The 17,681-nt window shown below is 42.3% G+C and overlaps 1 protein-coding gene across 5 annotated transcripts in view; it reads right to left on the bottom strand.

Annotated features, from left to right (window-relative positions):
- Window positions 1-17,061, bottom strand: part of PLPPR1 (phospholipid phosphatase related 1) — a 199,661-nt gene extending 182,600 nt beyond the window's left edge. For 4 of the 5 annotated variants that reach the window (XM_080667331.1, XM_080667334.1, XM_080667332.1 and 1 more), the window contains exon 1: window positions 16,817-17,061. The gene's annotated coding sequence lies outside the window, so the exon portion shown is untranslated. The remainder of the gene's footprint in view (window positions 1-16,816) is intronic. The other variant, XM_080667333.1, reaches the window with a different exon arrangement.
- Between the last annotated feature and the right edge of the window lie 620 nt (window positions 17,062-17,681).

Genomic DNA, 17,681 nt, shown 5'->3' with positions numbered 1-17,681 from the left:
GTTCTAATGAATGGCCACTCTTGAGACAATGACTCTGAATCAAAATCTCTGTTGGCCTCTGAGGATTTGTGGCTATTGAAGGATGAGCATTCAATGCAAAAGCATTAGGAGATAGGCATATTTCCTATTATAAAATCAATACTTCTAAGAATCTCCCTGAAGTGAAACAACATCACATCAATCTTTACAGTTTACCTTAAAAAAAAAAAGAAACCTTTTTCTAAAAAGGGATATCTGGTTTATTCATTATCTCATTATGACCATTTTACCAGGACAGTCTCACATCCCAAAGTGCTGTGTTCTTCTCTGATACCTTATGGAAATATATGACTCACTAGGAAGTTTACACAGAGGGCTCTAGGACCCCTGTGGTTTTCAATTAGCCCAGGGCAGGCCTGGTGTATCTTACCACAAACACTCACTGGATCAGGATCTTGCTGTCTGTCTTATGGCTATGTTTTTTGTCTTCCCAATAAAATGGTAAACTCAGTTGTCATTTTTCATTTTGCTTTTCAAGAGCCCCGATGTTTTCTTGGATCCAGAACAAGGCCATTTGGCATTTCTCCCTCTGAGCAATGATCTATTTATGGACTTGTTTTTTTGGCACATTTCTCCTGACACAGTTCTCAAGACACAGAGAAAGAAAGAATGAAATTGGGCCAAATGGCTCCTGAGTATGGCAAATGGAATGAAGGAGGAGATTCAGTCATTCAGTCAATCTACAAATACTAATTGAGTCTCTTTTATGAAATAGGCTGGATATAATACTATTTGAGGAAAATCACAAGACTTACCTAAGCTAAAAGTCCTCCCTCCACAATAAAGATTCAGTTCCTAAATATCTTAGGAACATTAGCCAAAGCCAGCAGTCTTAGAAAAAGAAACACATGACTAATCAACAGGGGCAAGAAGAAAAGAAATGGAAGGGTTGCTCAAAGATAGGCGGGCGTTCAAGGAAAACTAGTCACAGATGTATTTAGAGACAGAATTTATTTTTTTTCATCTATAGCATGACCATTATAAACATATTTTTAAAGAAAATTAAGTTGATTTTATTTATTTTTACATTCAATATTATCTTGTATTAGTTTTGGGTGTACAGCATAGTGGTTAGATAATCATATACTTTACAAAGTGCTCCCCCCTGCCCCAATATTTCCAGTACCCACCTGATACCATACATATTACAATATTATTGACTATATTCCCTATGCTGTACTTTATATCCTCATGACTGTTTTGTAACTACTAATCTGTACTTCCTACTCCCTTCACCTTTTTCACCGAGCCACCCAACCCCCTTGCCCTCTGGCAATCATCAGTCTGTTCTCTGTATCTATGAGTCTGTATCTATTTTGTTTGCCTGTTTATTTTGTTCTTTAGATTCCACATATAAGTGAAATCACATGGTATTTGTCTTTCTCTGACTGACTTATTTCCTTCATTTTTATGGCCAAGTAATATTCGATTCTATATATGTCTCACCAGTTCTTTATTGTGTACTGATGGGTATTTGGGTTGCTTCCATGTCTTGGCTATTGTAAACAGCACTGTAAATATTGTAAATAACAGTTCCATTTTTTATTTTTTGAGAAACCTCTGAACTGTTTTTCATAGTGACTGCATCAATCTGCATTTATACCAACAGTGCATGAGGGTTTCCTTTTGTCCACATCCTTGCCAATAATCATTCAAACACATATTTTTTTAAAGCACAAATACGGAACATCAAATGACGAGGAAATCACATGGTTCAGACTTGGGAGTGCTGGCTACAACCTAAAACGGGGGTAAAAAAAAGTAAAAGGAGAGAGATATTAAAATGATAACTTTGTAAGAGTATAATGGACACTGCTTGGGCTAATGAAGAAAATAAATGGTGTGCTCCTGATATAAACCACAGACTGGACAGCAGGGTGAGGCAGAGCAGGGATGGAAGATACACTGGCTACATGAGAACTGGATTTACGCGGTGCTCAGATACACACTTAAATTCTGTTTGTGATTTCATTTCTCAAGGAGCAGATGAAGTCATTGGGTGGACGACTCTGTAACTTATTCTGATAAACAGCTTTGTGGAGTGAGGGAAACATCCTTAAAAAAGGAACATGAGAGTTCATGATAGCCAAGGACGAATATTTCAAGAACTGCAGAGAAGAAGGGAGCAATATCCCTTAATCTAAAAGTCTAGAAGTGTTTAAAAGAGCTAGATGTATGTATGTGAGGCAGGGGGAGGGAGACTTGAGCATGAACATATGACTCAAAAACATTAAATGATTCTTCTGGGGAAGGAAAGGTGAATTATCTAGACAGGACAGTATGACTACACAAGATTGGGTTTCAATAAGCTCCAATTTAAAGACTACATGCTAAAAGGGACACATAACTAAGATAAATGCATTACAATAAATTATAAGCTTTGTAAGAACAGTAACAGCAAGAATAAAGTGAAGGAACTAAGTGTTCAGAAAAAGTTAAGAGAGAAAATGGGGGTTTCATTGGCTCTGATTAGCATAAGAGAGATGGCAAATGGGGGCAGATGATGGAAAAGAAAAAAACATGGAATTTTGTAATTCTCCTATTGATCAGGGAGGAGATAGGGACTTCAAAGTTGTCTGAGGGAGAGGGAGGGATGCATTAGGGGTCAGTAGCAAGGGCTGTCTAAAATGGTCAAGAGAGTAGATAAAAAGATATGCAAAAGAAAGGCAGCTCATAGAAAAAGGGCAGAAGAATGGAAAAATATCAAAGGAGAAGCTATCTTGGGTGAAGTCCATATGGAGCTACTGATAAGGTGAAATTTGTGTTTAGCAGGCCCTCAAACTAATGCATTTATAAACACAAACATGCTTAAAAATGCATATGTTGGATATTGTAGGAGTGTTGGATAGTTAATATGCATTTCTGAATGTTGGAAGAAGTTACAATCCTTTGTTCATTTTCAACATGTCTGTATCTAAATGGTGTTGCCAATGTAAGAGTAAATAAAAGAGAAGGCAACTGACATTTATTAAGAAGGAGATTTAGAAACAGCTTAGACATTCCTTACAATAATCATCTGAGGTAGGTGTTATTGGCCCACTTTTTGATGAGGAACTTGAAGGTCAGAAAGGTTAAATATCTTGCCCATGTTAAAGCCAACAAAGAAGAACTGGAAATTATCCACACACTCATCTCATTCTATACTATGTATATCTCTGGGGCAGGACAAGGATATCACAAACTATTTTTTTTATAAGTATATTTTTATTGATTTCAGAAAGGAAGGAGAGGGAGAAAGAGAGAGAGAAACATCGATGAGAGAGAATCATTGATCGGCTGCCTCCTGCATGCTCCAACTGAAGATGGAGCCTACAACCTGGGCATGTGCCCTCACCAGGAATCAAACTGTGACCTCCTCATTCATAGGTTGGCGCTCAACCACTGAGCCACACCAGCCAGGCTATCACAAACTCCTTAAGCATTAGGTGGCATAATAGCTTACTCTCTACACAGCTTTGGGGCAAGCCTCTCAACTGACACCTCTAGCTAAAATGCATTTGTTAACAGCAATCATTCGAAATCTCTAACCCAGCATATTTTTGCCTCACTGTCCCCTACCCTTTGCCCAATTAAGTTGTTCCATTAGGCATCTAGCTTTCAACTCTCAGAAGCTCAGGGTTAATTCCACTCATTCATGACTCCTTTAGCTAACTTACTTTTCCATTCATTTACCCATTCAATAAATATTTGCTGCATACTCAAATATGTCTAATAATCAAAGAAAAGGAATGTGTCCAGTTTCAACTGTTGCCTGCTATTAAGACCCCAATCAGCCTCTCCAGGTTTTGCCTATTCATCCACTTGAATTTTTCTGGTGATTTTCATCCAAATGGTTTTGGTTTCTCCAACTCTACGAAGGTAAAGGGCATGGGACCTTTATTTCTTTATTGAATTTGATGCTTTCAAACCACCCAGCCCTATATGGCAGGCCTCATCCTTCTATTTTAGGTTCTTACTAAATGGTTATTTCTGGGTCAGTTCAGACCCCTCCTCTCTCTGACCTCTTCATTTTCCTTTGCAAGCAGTCCCACTTTCCACCCACCTACAGTTTTAAAATCAAGTCTGAGAACCTTCTCAACTCCTCTGGGTAATCTCAGACACACTTCATATTAAAACGGGAACACAGTAACCATAAAACTCAATAGCTTTAGGTAAGTAATTTTGGGCAAATTAGGTAAAGTGATTCCTGTATGAATGCTGAGCATGCACTCTGTTTACCAGAGAACACTTCCCAGTCACATCAAAGAGAAACACATCTGATCCCAGGGTGATTTATATCTGCAACCAGCACAGGCATTTCCATCTGATTCATCGTACATGCTTTGAATTTCAATTGTGAAATGAACAGTAAAAATTTGAGCCTTGCATTCCTGGAATAGTTACTTCATTTCTATAGAAAAATGCTGCTGCTGAATTAGGAATAATGTATTAATAAATGAGCACTTTTGCAGAATTTTAGAATGATTCTTTATGAATTACATTTTCTGTAGAACAATGATGCTGAATTAATAATAATGTATTAATAAATGAGCATTTTTGCAGAATCTTAGAATGATTCTTTATGAATTACTCTGGTCCACATTTTACAAATGAAGCACTTAAATCTAGAGAGGTTAAGAAAACTCTCAGGTCACGCAGTGAGTAAGTGATGTAGTCAAGGCTCAAACTCACACCTTTTCATTGAAATCTCATCCTTTCCACTACAACCCCCCACTTCCAAATGATCTTTATGTTCTCTTTCAAGTGCTAGGGGTGGGTCTGGGCTGCAAAGTTACCAGGAGGAAGGTTGGGAGTCAAGCACTAAGGATTAGCAGCAGTGGCTATTTACAATCAGCAAGAATGTAGACAAAACAAATGCAAGGGAAGGGACTCTGGAGAAAGGGGGGAGAAGACTGGAAAACTGTCAGAGGAGAAACTACCCTGAGTAAAGCCCATACAGAACAATTGTTACAGTCAAGTCTGTGTTTCATCTTCTATGATAATAAAACAATCATTTGTTTTCATTCACAATTTAACAATACTTAAATCACCTTCATTTATGAAATATTGCCCAGGTAATGATAATTTTCCCAGGTAATTACAATTTGATAAAACGTCCTTTTGTTCAAAAGTATAATCACTTAAGTTATAGTCATTAAACCCAAATTAAGAAATAATTCAGAATTACTTTTGAGGGAAAAGAAGAGAGCTCAAGTTTCTTCCTATAGTTCTAGATGCTCTGAAGCAGGTTTACTTGAAAGCTGAATCTACCTTAAAAGTAACTTACCATTATTTTTATTGGTAGGGTAGGGGTTAGGAGGGAAGTGGGGATCTCACACCTGGGAGAAAAAAATTGAGTAAAACTCTTGGTGTGTAGATATATCTCTTTGCTACTAAAGGATGTGGTAGGCCAGAAAAATTCCTTGACAGGAAGTATCCTTTGGGTGGTCAGTACATGTTGCTGGAAGAATAAGAGGAAGAAGATTCTATGCAAATGAGTGGAATCTAGGGGACCTACCAGTACAACCAAGGAAAATGAGACTTAAAGCATGCACTTAACCAATTGGAATTAATAACGTCGGCTTAATGTTTGAGAAAGGCATACATTTTCATCTGTTCCAAAGCATTTCCATGAAAGTACAATTATGCAGAGAAAGAGGGCTGAGATTTATTCTTTAAAGCAAAGCTTCGATGTATAATCAAATCCCTCCATTACCCACTTCTTGCTATGCTTCTGAATTCCATGGTTCATGCATGGGTCAGCAGCAACTGAAGGTGATATTCTGACAAAGACTCACAAATTTTGGGTGGTTTCCAGAATAATGAGACATAGTTTCAGGTTTAAGCCTTAATTTTTTTTAAAAAAAAGGAGATTAAAATGTTATGGAAGAAAGGGGAATAACCCAGTATTTTTTATAATCCAGTATTTTAAAGCTTGACATCCAAGTGGTTCTGAGAGCTATATCAGCTGTATGTCATGTGTACATCATAAGTAATGAATAATAACTGCTGCAATTTCCTTAGTCCTTATATTCTCAACTCTGTGTTAAGGCAAATAAGTTATTTATTCTTTACAAAATCTCGGTTGTGGGAGGGGTACTTTTATTATCTCCACCTCCACTTAGATCTCAGACTTAGAAAGACTAAGGGATTGGCCTGACATTTCAGTGCCAGTGAACGGCAGAGCTGGGACTGGAACCCAGCTCCATCTGACTCCACAGTCCAAGCTGTCACCCACCACAGGATCCTGCCTCCACAGCAGGAAAAGACAATTAGAGTATTTAAGAATCAGGGCTTTACTTATGCTTCCACCAGAAAGAAAAGTCATCAGTTAACATAAGGAAGGGTTCATGCCTTAATTAAAGTTGGCAGGTAAAACACATTTATTGTGGAAATCATTCCTTCAGGCTCAAGATGGCAAGAAGCAAAACTGAAAAGTAATCTCTGTAAGTAGGTTTATAGAACACCCTCCCTAGGCAATGTGAGCACCATCTCTTCTCAACATTATGGTCAGGTTGTTGCCTAACTTCAAAGTGTTACTAAATCTGGAGACTATCAAGCCAGGGAGGAGAGGGAGATGGAGCTTGGGCAGAGATTAGACGGGCACAGAGGGGTATGAGGATAGGGAGGCGGTCTCTGGAGCAATTTGTAGGTGAAAATGTTTACATAAAGCATGAGTTTTGCCCTGGCTGGGAAGCTCAGTTAGTTAGAGCGTCTTCCCGATATGTCCAGGTTGCAGGTGCGATCTCTCATCAGGGCACGTACAAGAAGCAACCAGTGAATGCATAAATAAGGGGAACAACAAATCAATGCTTCTCTCTCTTAAAAAAAAAAAAGGTATAAGTTTCAATCTGCTAGGGATTCATTGCTTAAACTAGTGTTGGAAAGTGAATTCCCTAGTTCCCTCTTCCAGATGTGAGGGTTGTTTTGCAGGCAGGTATAATGGAATCAGCACTGACTTAATAACAGGCTGAAAACCAGCCTGTCATCTCAGCCTCTCCAATCACCAGCTGTGGGACCCTGGACAAGTCGCTTAACCCCGATGGACCTCAATTCTCGTCTGGAAAAATAAGACAATTGGAATAGATTATCCCTTCCAGCAATTCTGTGAATGAAGGAGAATTTACAGCTGTTGCTATTCACTGGGTTCAAATTAAATCCTCTCATTACTTTATCTCTTGCTAGAATGTGACCTCCTGTAAAGCACATGGTATGGTAGGTGGCTCCTAGGAGGAGCTCGGAAAATTGTTCATTGATGGTATCTACAAAATATACACGAGGACAGATGGCCAAAGACCCTAGGGTATGTCAGCTGAGCTCTATTTTAGGATGGGAAGTAGCATTCATCCTAATATTTACCAAATGCTTACTAATCTAAAGAAATTGCTTTCATTTAAAACTGTAACTAAAAGTACATAGTAAAATAATATGTAAAGCATATTCCCACCTTAAAAAAAGGAAATAAAATGTAAGATATATAACTGTTAATGCATCAAAAATGTTGAAGGAACGTACACAAAACAATTGAGAGTCGTTTTCTGGGAAAGAAGTTACAGCAGCAATATGACTGATTTTGACTTCTACACCATGTGCTTCATTACATCTGCATTTGTACAACATTGTAGTGCATATATAATGGGCTTAATTAGTTTTTATATTGCAAAATTACTCTAATTGTTCCAAACCAGCTAGGCCAGGAATTGTTTGTGCCACATGTTATATGTAAGCCCATGGTAAAAAACGAAACCCCAAAGATTTCCTCAAACCTAGAGATACTGTTTTTGCTTTTACACTGAGAAAAAACACACACAGAGAGACAATGTTTTTTCCAGTTAATACAAGTGTGAATGAAAAGGTCTTTTCTCCCCCCCCCCCCCCCCCCCCCCGGTTCCTGTGACCCTCAGGAGAGAAGGCTGCAGGCTGATTATTAGAGCATTTGAGTGTGGGGGTTTACCTGGAAGCGACAGCTAGCCAGGCCTGGAAATGGGAATAATGAGAAAGCATTCTCAGCTTGTAGAGCTGTGAACTGAACAGCATTACTCTCAACCAGATTTTATTTCCTGTTAATTATATCTGATTTCACTTTATTATGGATATCATTGAATTTTAAATGTTGGGAGACTGGGATGGGGGTGGGGGGCGGTCACTGCTCCATGCTATTCATCAGAAACATCAATAGAAAGAGCACCCTAGGAGCCCTTGACCATCAACCGTGCAAACACATTACCCCCGCGTCGTGACAGATATGCTCCAGTAATTATGATCACCTTTTCTTCAGTCTGTGTCTGGGAGCATTTCTAGCACACTCGATGCCATCATGCCTAGAGAAAAAGCCCCTTCTAGCATAATGGAGGCAATGTAAAATCTGTGCGTTCGTGTCGCATAAAAATTTATGACATTCGCACAAAGAGGGGTATTTATTTCCTACGTGTATGCATTTCTGCCTTCTGCTGTGATTGATGAATGGGAAAAGATAAATGTAGCGTGGGAAGAGAAAATAATGGCTGGAGAGGAGCTGACTGTTACTTCCCATCCATCGAACCCAGACACGCCCCCAAAGCCCTGCACCTAAGGATGCGGGGACAGTGGAAGGTAATAGGGTGATCTGAGAATCAGAAGGGTTAAGTGGGATGAGTAAAGGTTTTACACCCAGACCTGGGTTTGACTCAAGCCCTAGCTTTGAGAGCTTGGGTAAGCTAACACACTTTTCCGAGGTTTGGTTTGCTCATTCCAGCATGCTCTAGAAATTAAGGAAATAATATATGTAAAGCCCCTTCTATACTTGACAGTTGTACCTTGGATTCTACTTAGTAGATAGATTCCTCCTCAAAAAAAATGTCCTCCATTTATATCTTTCTCCTTTCCATCAATGCTTTTTTTCCGGCTTTCCTATTTTGGGGGCAGAAGACCAAGTTTTTATTTGTTTGTTTGCTTGCTTGTTTTTAACTTCTGACCTCAGATCTTCAAAATAGGCCAGTAGTGCTGTAAGTCAAGACTAGCCAAGTTGATGGGTAGAATAATTTCCTTCTTTTTCCATCTTGGATCTTAAAAAACTAAAAAATGTAGATATATATAAACAGCATACACACACTTATAAATGAAGACAATCTCTACTATGTCCATTAGCCCTGAGATGTATGAATAGACAGACAGGTAATAGTTAGATAGGGCTTTTATTCAACTTTCATTTTTTTCCTCTTGGCCTTTTATACTGTGAATATGTGTACTAATTAGCAGGTCAGCCAGGTCAAGAAACGGTTTATTAACAGCTCACACCACCATGTCCAATGGTGTATCCTTTGTTATTTTCAATTAGGGCCCTTGCCATACACAGTGTAATGGTATTCTTACACCAGTGTTGGAAAGAGCAGAGCTGGGACCAGTGTGAGGAGGGTAAGGCACAAAATTTAAAGGGATGTCAAAAACTCAGTAATCAATATAAACAATATGTTTAACACAATATTTTAAAAAATCAAAATTAATGCAAAAATATCCACGGGGAACAAAACATCAACATTTTAAATAAAGACAGGAATCAACCTCGGATTTGCAGGATACTGCCTCCCTCAGCTCACCCTGATCCTTGCCCCGGGTGGCCCTGCACTTGAAATCAGGAACTGGGGTTCTGGCCCCAGTTCTCACACTATTTAGCTACATGGCCACGAGCAAATAACCCAGCCTCTCGGGTTCTCCGTCTACCCATCTGGTTTCACTTGGAAGTCTGATTCTAAAACTTCCACTGAAGCTTTGAACTTGAAAATGCTGATTTTCTATAACATGAAGTTGCATTATAGGGGCATTAGGAATGACTCAAAAGAATAAGAGTCATTTGCTCAGTCAGTCATTCAATCCAAAACGTTTGCTAAGCAATTATTATGTGAAAAGCACTTTGTTAGGTGCTAAAAATACAAAGTGGAGGACTAGAGAAACACACACAAAAAAGGAAGCCAACCCTAATGCTAAAAGGTCAGGACACTTTTTCCCAGAAAATGACTTTGACCAAAAGGACTAGTGCAGTGGTCGGCAAACTCATTAGTCAACAGAGCCAAATATCAACAGTACAACGACTGAAATTTCTTTTGAGAGCCAAATTTTTTAAACTTCTAACGCCACTTCTTCAAAATACACTCGCCCAGGCCGTGGTATTTTGTGGAAGAGCCACACTCAAGGAGCCAAAGAGCCACATGTGGCTCACGAGCCACAGTTTGCCGACCACAGGACTAGTGGATTAGGCTTAGGAAGGTAAGGATGGAATTCCAGAGAGAGAGAGAGAGAGAGAGAGAGAGAGAGAGAACAGCATGGCCAAAGACCTGAGGGGAAAAAACAAAAACCTCAGTTGGAAAACTATGAGTTCTGTATGGCTGGAAACAAATAGGATCAATGAAACAAAACAAAAAAATCAGTCTGATTGCAGAACAATAAAAAACGTATTTGGCAGAATGTAACGCAAAGAGCACTGGTCAGTCCTTGGTTCCAGTCACTGCCCTCTTGCCAACTGGCTAGATAACAGGGCTTCCATACCACCAGGCTTCTATTTTCTAACACACCACAAACATTTCCATGAACAAGGGAGGCTTTTAATTCCCCGCAAATGCTGTAAACTTCATAGATGAAGTATATAGAGTTTACATCCCTTGGTAGCAAAGAAGCGCTGTACTTAATACACGTAGTCACTACCCTGAAAACAATTGGCTGAGTAGCTGTTGTGTGATGCCCATGAGCCTGAATAATGTGAGGACCAGCCTAAAAACAAGCAAACGTTTTGTTGTAGACACACGCAGCATGCGTCTCCTCCACCTAGACGTATGATGGCAGGCCTGGTCTGCTCCTGCCATATTCACGTCTGTTGGTTTAATTCCTGCACTTAGGAAGATAGGATTACCGCCAGATATTTATAACCAACTGAAATATTTTTAAACCAATGAGGAAACACACAATCTCTAGAGCCTCGAGCATAAAGTCAAAGCTTGGTGTTTTTAACCTCACTGTTGTCATACATAATAACTACTATTTATTGAGCACTTACTCTCTGCCAAGCTTCACACATATTAACTCATCTAATCCTCACAACTGCAGGCGATGGGTTAAGATGGTTATCTCCGTCTTAAGAGCAGGAGTAATCTGAAGCACAGAGAAGTAAATTGTGTGCTCAAAGTCACACAGTTGATAAGTGGCACAACCAAAATTTAAACACAGCCTGTCTAACTCCAGAGTCTGTGTTCTTGGTCACTGTGCTACACAAACAAAGTTTATCATCCTGCATGCCACAGGGTCACCCTTAAAGGACAGCACTCAGAGACTGCTTAAGTTTCCAGAGCACTCAAGGATCTGAATTCTCTGGGCATCAGTAAGCAGCTCAGTAGTTTAGTTTTGGGGGAGAAGAGCATGCCCCATATCTGTCTTCAAATCCACCTTTCCATATTCTTGGAGTTATCCCTCTTCCCCTATCTCTTCTCTCATGCTCTCACTTCTCCTTAGACACCAGCTCTTTCCATCTGTTACCCCCTGATACTCACTGCAGTTGAGGCTCACTGAACCTTCTCCCTTTGGCCCCATAACTCTTTCCCTCAGCAGACATCATAAATGACTGATAGGAATGCCTCACCTGGATTTCCTCAGCTCCCATTCCCCACTGAACTCCCTGAAATACAGCTTCTGAGCATGCTGCTGGAATAAAATTGCTTTCTTAATAGTCACTAGCGAACTTTTTCATTGTCTTTTTTCAGTTCTCTACGTTCTGTCCTTTCAACATCTCTGCACTTAAAATCATCCTGGTAATTTATACCTCTGATGAGAGGAGACAGTTTGTAGGATTATTAAAATGGGTGTTGAGACCTCATTCTGCCACTTACTGGCTAAATAACTGTGGACAAGCTAAGTAACGGTGGACAAGCTTATGGAATCTCTGTCTCAGGCACCTCAGCTGTCAAGTGGAGAAGGGAACCTCAGGTGGCATGGGGATTAAACAAGGTTCCACATGTGGGCCCTCACACTAGGCCTGACCCACAAGTCAGATGGGTTCAGTGAGGTCTGACCACCACGTCTCATGATTCTCTTAGGCTTTTGTTTTCACACCAATTCTTTCCCATCTTGTCTAAGTATTCTATGGTAGTTGTTTCTCCCCTACTTCCTAAATTTTGCTAACTGCTAAGACTTAGTCTTTGGCTTCATGGTTTCCTGCTCTCTCCGTCCTCTCCCTTAATGAAAATAATAGTTGGCGTTTACCGTGAAATCACTACACACTGGGATCTATGCGATGTGCCTTCCAAATGTTCCAGTGTCACCCCAAAATCAATTTCCACAAACAGCATTAAGCCTTTCACTCCTCTGAGCTCACCTCCCTCCCCCATTCCTCGTCCACCATTTATCCAGCTACCAAAGGTCAAACCCAAAGTGCTACCTTTGACAGCTCCTCTTTCACCCCCTGTAGTCAACTTGAAAACAAAGTCTTATGTTTTTGTCCATTCTAACATCTCTTATTGGGATTTTAAAGATTTTAAGATTGTGACTCAGTATATGTGGGGTTGGTTCAGTAAGGGATTCAATCCCTAGGGCTGCATGATTATGACTGGAATGTGGGTGCTCAGGCCCACATCCCAGGACACTAAGATGCTATGGGCTCTTTATATGAGACCATGGGGCTTACAGACTCCCTGGCCCAAGATTATCTTAAAAGTTAGAGCAAAGCACATGGAATCAGAAAAATCCTAACAAATCAGCAGGAAGGAGAAAGGGGACTCACATTTACTAACAGCCTACTACGAATGAAGAATTGCACTAAGTTGTGCTGTTGCTTCCAAGATGGACTGACAATATAATTTTTTAAATATAAAAATGTGATGTCACAATGCTGCTTTCTTATTGGCCCTTCACAGGACAGTTCCTTATAGAGGTAGTCTCCTTGGATCATTTTGTCACTGACTTCCCAAAGGTTGATCACCTTGGACAAATGGAAGTCTACTACTAGGTGTACCGGTTAATAATGCATCTCAAGTATCTTGAGATGGAGCATGTTCACCATAGGCTTCCTGAAGTATACGATAACTTTCAGCAGCACTTTTCTTCAAAATAATGAAGAAAATGCTCTTTTTTTGGCATAAAATTCGACATTTTTAAGCGTAAAACTACCTATGATGTGAACACCTTAAGAAAATTTGACATATGAAGTTTTGAAGCTTGTTGTCAATACAACAAAATAGCATACATATCAAAGCACATATATATCAACATATGTGTAACTCCATCGATTAAAAAAAAAATCCGCATTATTAACCGGTACACCTAGTATTCTTATGCAGGAATCATCACTTCATGACTGGATTTCCTCATTCACTGATTTAATCATTCATTCAACAAATATTTACTGAATCTCTACTCTGTAGCAAGCCTGTGATGAATGCTGGAGGTGCAGCTATGAACACCATTCCTGCAAAATACAGGAAAGTGAGCTACACAAGTGAATGCTGAGGAAGTAGGGGGTAGGATGGGAGCACACAGAAGGAGGCCCTTCTTAGATTAGCAGGATTCTCTTTTCTCTCTTGTCCCCAGTCATAGCTCTTTTGCTCCAGCCCCACTGCCTCCATCCACATCATTTCACACCTATATTTCCACAATAAGCTCCTTGCCTTCAGTCTCACCACCTCCAATCCATCCTCCACACAGTAGTCACAGCTTTCTTCCTATAATGCAAATCTTATCATCCCAAACTTTCCCAACGAATTCTCTCCTAGACTTTTGAATAAAACTGAAGCTCTTTTGCTTGGGATATTTCCATTCATACTTGATCTCTGACTATCTCTCTGGCCTGATGGTTTGCTATGCCATGTAGCAAAACATCCACATCTCTCACTGCAGCCCTCAGAACTACTTCCAACTCTGATATAGTTTATCCTGCCTAGAAAGCCCTTCTCTACTCCTTGTCATTTAAGACTCAGCTCACCTCAACCTCCCTGAGACACCTTTTTGACCTTCTTTCCCTCCTGTAGATGATGTCTCCTCCCGTTGTGCTTACAAGAGCAACCTGGGCATATCTGTATCCAAACACTTACTCCATGACATTAGTTGTTAATTAGTGTCACCCAGTTGCTGTTTATCTCTGTATCCACACTCCAGTGCCATGTGCTCTACCCACATGGCTTACAGTTACCCTAATTCATCGGGCAATCTCACAAATTTCCTCTGCCTGGAATGTCCTTTCTATCCTTCCCTATCTGGTAAAAGACTACTCATGTTTTAAAAAATATCCCAGAGATCACCTGCTCCAATCCCCCAGAGGAAGAAAAAAAAATCACTTACATGTCTGTGCTATTGGCACTTGATCTGCCCTACAATTATACCAATTAATCAGATTGCATCACAGTTAGCTAAGTACTATATTATGCTTCCTCTTCCTTGAAAGCTGGAGCTATTTTTTTTAACTTCCTTTTGGTTTTAGTTTTTTCTCTCCAGCATCCAGCACATAATAAGTGCTGAGGTATGTTGTCTAAATGTGGGGAAACCCAGGAGTAAGGATGGAGTGAATAGCATGTATGTTAAGGGCTTACAGTCAAGTACAGAGCTATCCTATCTTTTAATTATTTCATGTGTGTTAATCTTGTATTTACAACTAGATCATAAACCCTTTGCGGGCCAGGACTATGTTACACATTTTGATATGAACTCCAATGCTAAGTATGGGATAGGAGTTCAGTGAATACTTGTAAATACAGTCTAATATAATCAAATGAATGGAACTTGCAGATGTAGGAAAAGGAAATAGATCATAAAGGTAGAAAATACAGCTCTAGTAAAAAGCAAAAAATAATAATTTTAATCTTTTCTTGCCACGTTTGGCAAAGAAAATGACAATGTTCACCATGAAATAAAAAGGGCATATCCTGACAATTATATTTAAACCCCTTCTATGCCAATTTCAACTTGGAAATATTTCTGGAAAGGTCTTTACTTCACTAGTTGTTTTAAAAATAAAAAACAAACTTTCAGGTTATCTTACTGAATGCTTTTTAAGTATCATAAAAGCAAAGCCGTTTTTAATAATATGCATCACTTTTCCAATTTCCTTTTATTTCTTTCCCAAAAACTTCTTCACTTGTCACTGTGTTAACTTCTGAATCAAGGTCCCTTTCATATGTGAACTTTCTCAATTAGCCTTACGCATATCATGTTCTCTCCCACTTCAAAAAAGTTACAAAATGTTAAAAACTAAAAATGGTCCCCAGAACAGCAGAGCGATGACCTCCACCTGTCATCTTAATGGAAGAGAACACCCTCCGACAGCCCACGAGTCCTGGATATGAGCTTCGGGTGTTTTCCTCACCAGCTTGGCTTCCGGGTTCCCCACACGTTTAGAAACCCAAAGCTCCTGAGGTACAGAACCCAAAACACACCTGTCTGCCCATGCCACCGTCCGGGTCTAAACAGAGCATCAAGATAGAAACTCTCACACATGGCACTTTCTAGACTTGAAGAACGGATTTGTAATTGTGCTAAAGGTTAGCCCAGGAATAACCAAGTCTTTTATCCTCCAGATGTGACATTCCAGAAATCTCCAAATTAGAGTCCCACTGATGAATAAAGCCACTAACCACAGCAGAAGTAGAAGGGATACATGCATTCCGTTAAGGCTGCTGAATACCTTGCCTCACGCTCGACCTTTTCCTGCCTTAATGGGCCTCTAGTCACTCCTCTCCTAAATGACTGTCCCTCTTCTGCTTGCCTTTGTCCCAGTACTGGACTCCTCACACGCTGACCCAGTCTCTGTGGTTTCAAAGAGCCATTAGATTTGAAGCAATTCCCAGGAGCATTCTGAGACCCCGCCCCAATGGACCTGGCATTTTAGGGAATCCTTTTCTGGGGACCTCTTCCCTGGGACCGAAAAATATCAGAATGGTGCCTGTCCGCCAGCTAGATATCAGGCTGCAAAGAATCTTTCCCACGAAAGAGGCTAAAAGGGAAAATGATATCCCCACAAAGAAAAATAACCCAGAATCCTCCACATATTCCACGTGTGTCACAAAACCCCAGGGCAAAAATAAAGCCCAGCTTCCCCCTGCTGCCGCTGCTGCCACAGCAGCCCAGCCCAGCGCCTGCTGCCGCCTGGGTGTGCGTGAAGACAGCACCTTCCCGGGGGAGGAGATCCCGGCGCCCAGCGTTTCTAGAGGTGATTATGGCAAGCCTTTCAGTAACTCATCATTCATCCCGCACTGACCCGAGCCTCACCCCGGCGCCTCTGGCACTGGCGCTGAATGAGAAAGCCAAAGGCTGCCCCTCCAATTCTCCAGGTGACAACCCCACCCCAGCCCCCAATACGCCTAGAGTGCGGGGGTTGGGAGAAGGCAAGGATGACAGGTGTCCACGCCTGAGGGAAAATCAACGCCCAGGCTTACAGATCTGGGTGAGAATCCCAGCCCCCGCCCAGGCGGGAGATACTTGGCATCTGCTACCTGCAGGGCGCCCCCGCCCGCACACCGGCTCCGTCGCAGCCCGGAATGCAGCCAGGAGGGTGGAATGGGACAGAGGGAGCCTCCACGCCCCCTTTGTCTCCACGTTTCCCAAATGACAAGGGAGGAAAGTTTACGAGCTGGGACGGTGCAGCTTTCTGCTGGGTCAATCTGACACCTCGCGGGAGGCGAGCCTCTCTGGGATCTCCCCGTTGCCTCGCACAGCCCCAGCGCCGCTTTCATCTGCACCTTGAAACCCACAAGCCGCATTTGGGCCACCTGCGCCGGCTTGTCCGGCCGGGTACCTGGCCCCTGCAAGGCGTCTGGGAACTGCCCGCGGCTGCGAGCGCCCTACTCACCTCTGGTGGCGGAGCGTCCTCCTGCACGCCCTACTGGGCCGTCCGGCTCCCGCGCGCGAGGTGCATTCAGGCGGCGGCCGGAGACACGCTCCCCGGGCTCTGCTGCATTCCCCTGCGTGGGAGAGCGAGCCGGCGAGCCGGCGAGCGTGCGGCGCGGGCGTGCACGAGTGTGTGTTTGTGCGAGTATACGTGTGTACGAGTGTGTGTGAGTGTGTGTGTGTGTGTGTGTGTGTGCGCGCGCGCGCGCGGAGCGGGGGTGCGCGGGATCACAGATCCCCCTCGGCGCCCATCGCGCGCTCTGCCTCCGCCTCCGCCCCCTCCTAGCGCTGCCGCTTGCGCGGGGTCCAGGTTTCAAGATCTCGTGTTTGTTTAATGAAAGGAAGGAGCAAAAGGCTGGCGGGGAGGGAGCCGAGGGGGGGGGGGGGGCGGGAGAGGCGGTGAGAGCGCCGGGCTGCGCATGCTCAGAGAGGGACACTGAGCGCTCACTTTGGAGCTCTGGCAGAGGGAGGTGCAGGTCGAGGCGAGAATGACGGCGCCCACCCGAGCCGCAGGGGATCCACGGGGTTCCCGGAAGGCAACTAGGGAATCCGACAGCAAAGGTGCGCTCTGCTCGCTCTGCTCGGGGACTCCCTGAGCCCGCGGTGCAGGAAGCCCGGGCGGGTTCCCCCATCCATCCTAGGGGACCGCTTTAGTCTGGAGTCCTGGTAACGCTGAGCTCTCTTCTGCCTGTATCTTCAGTGCTGGCTCCGCGGTTTCTGTGCACCGCTCTCCAGCCTCTGCGCTGCGGGGAACCACGGTGCGTCTCCCCAGAGGTCCAGCAGGAACCGCAGGCAGCAGGTCTCACCTGAACTAAAATGAGTTATCT

This window comes from Plecotus auritus (genome assembly GCF_963455305.1).
Source record: "Plecotus auritus genome assembly, chromosome: 5".
NCBI lineage: Eukaryota > Metazoa > Chordata > Mammalia > Chiroptera > Vespertilionidae > Plecotus > Plecotus auritus.
This window is presented reverse-complemented; position numbering and strand designations above follow the sequence as displayed.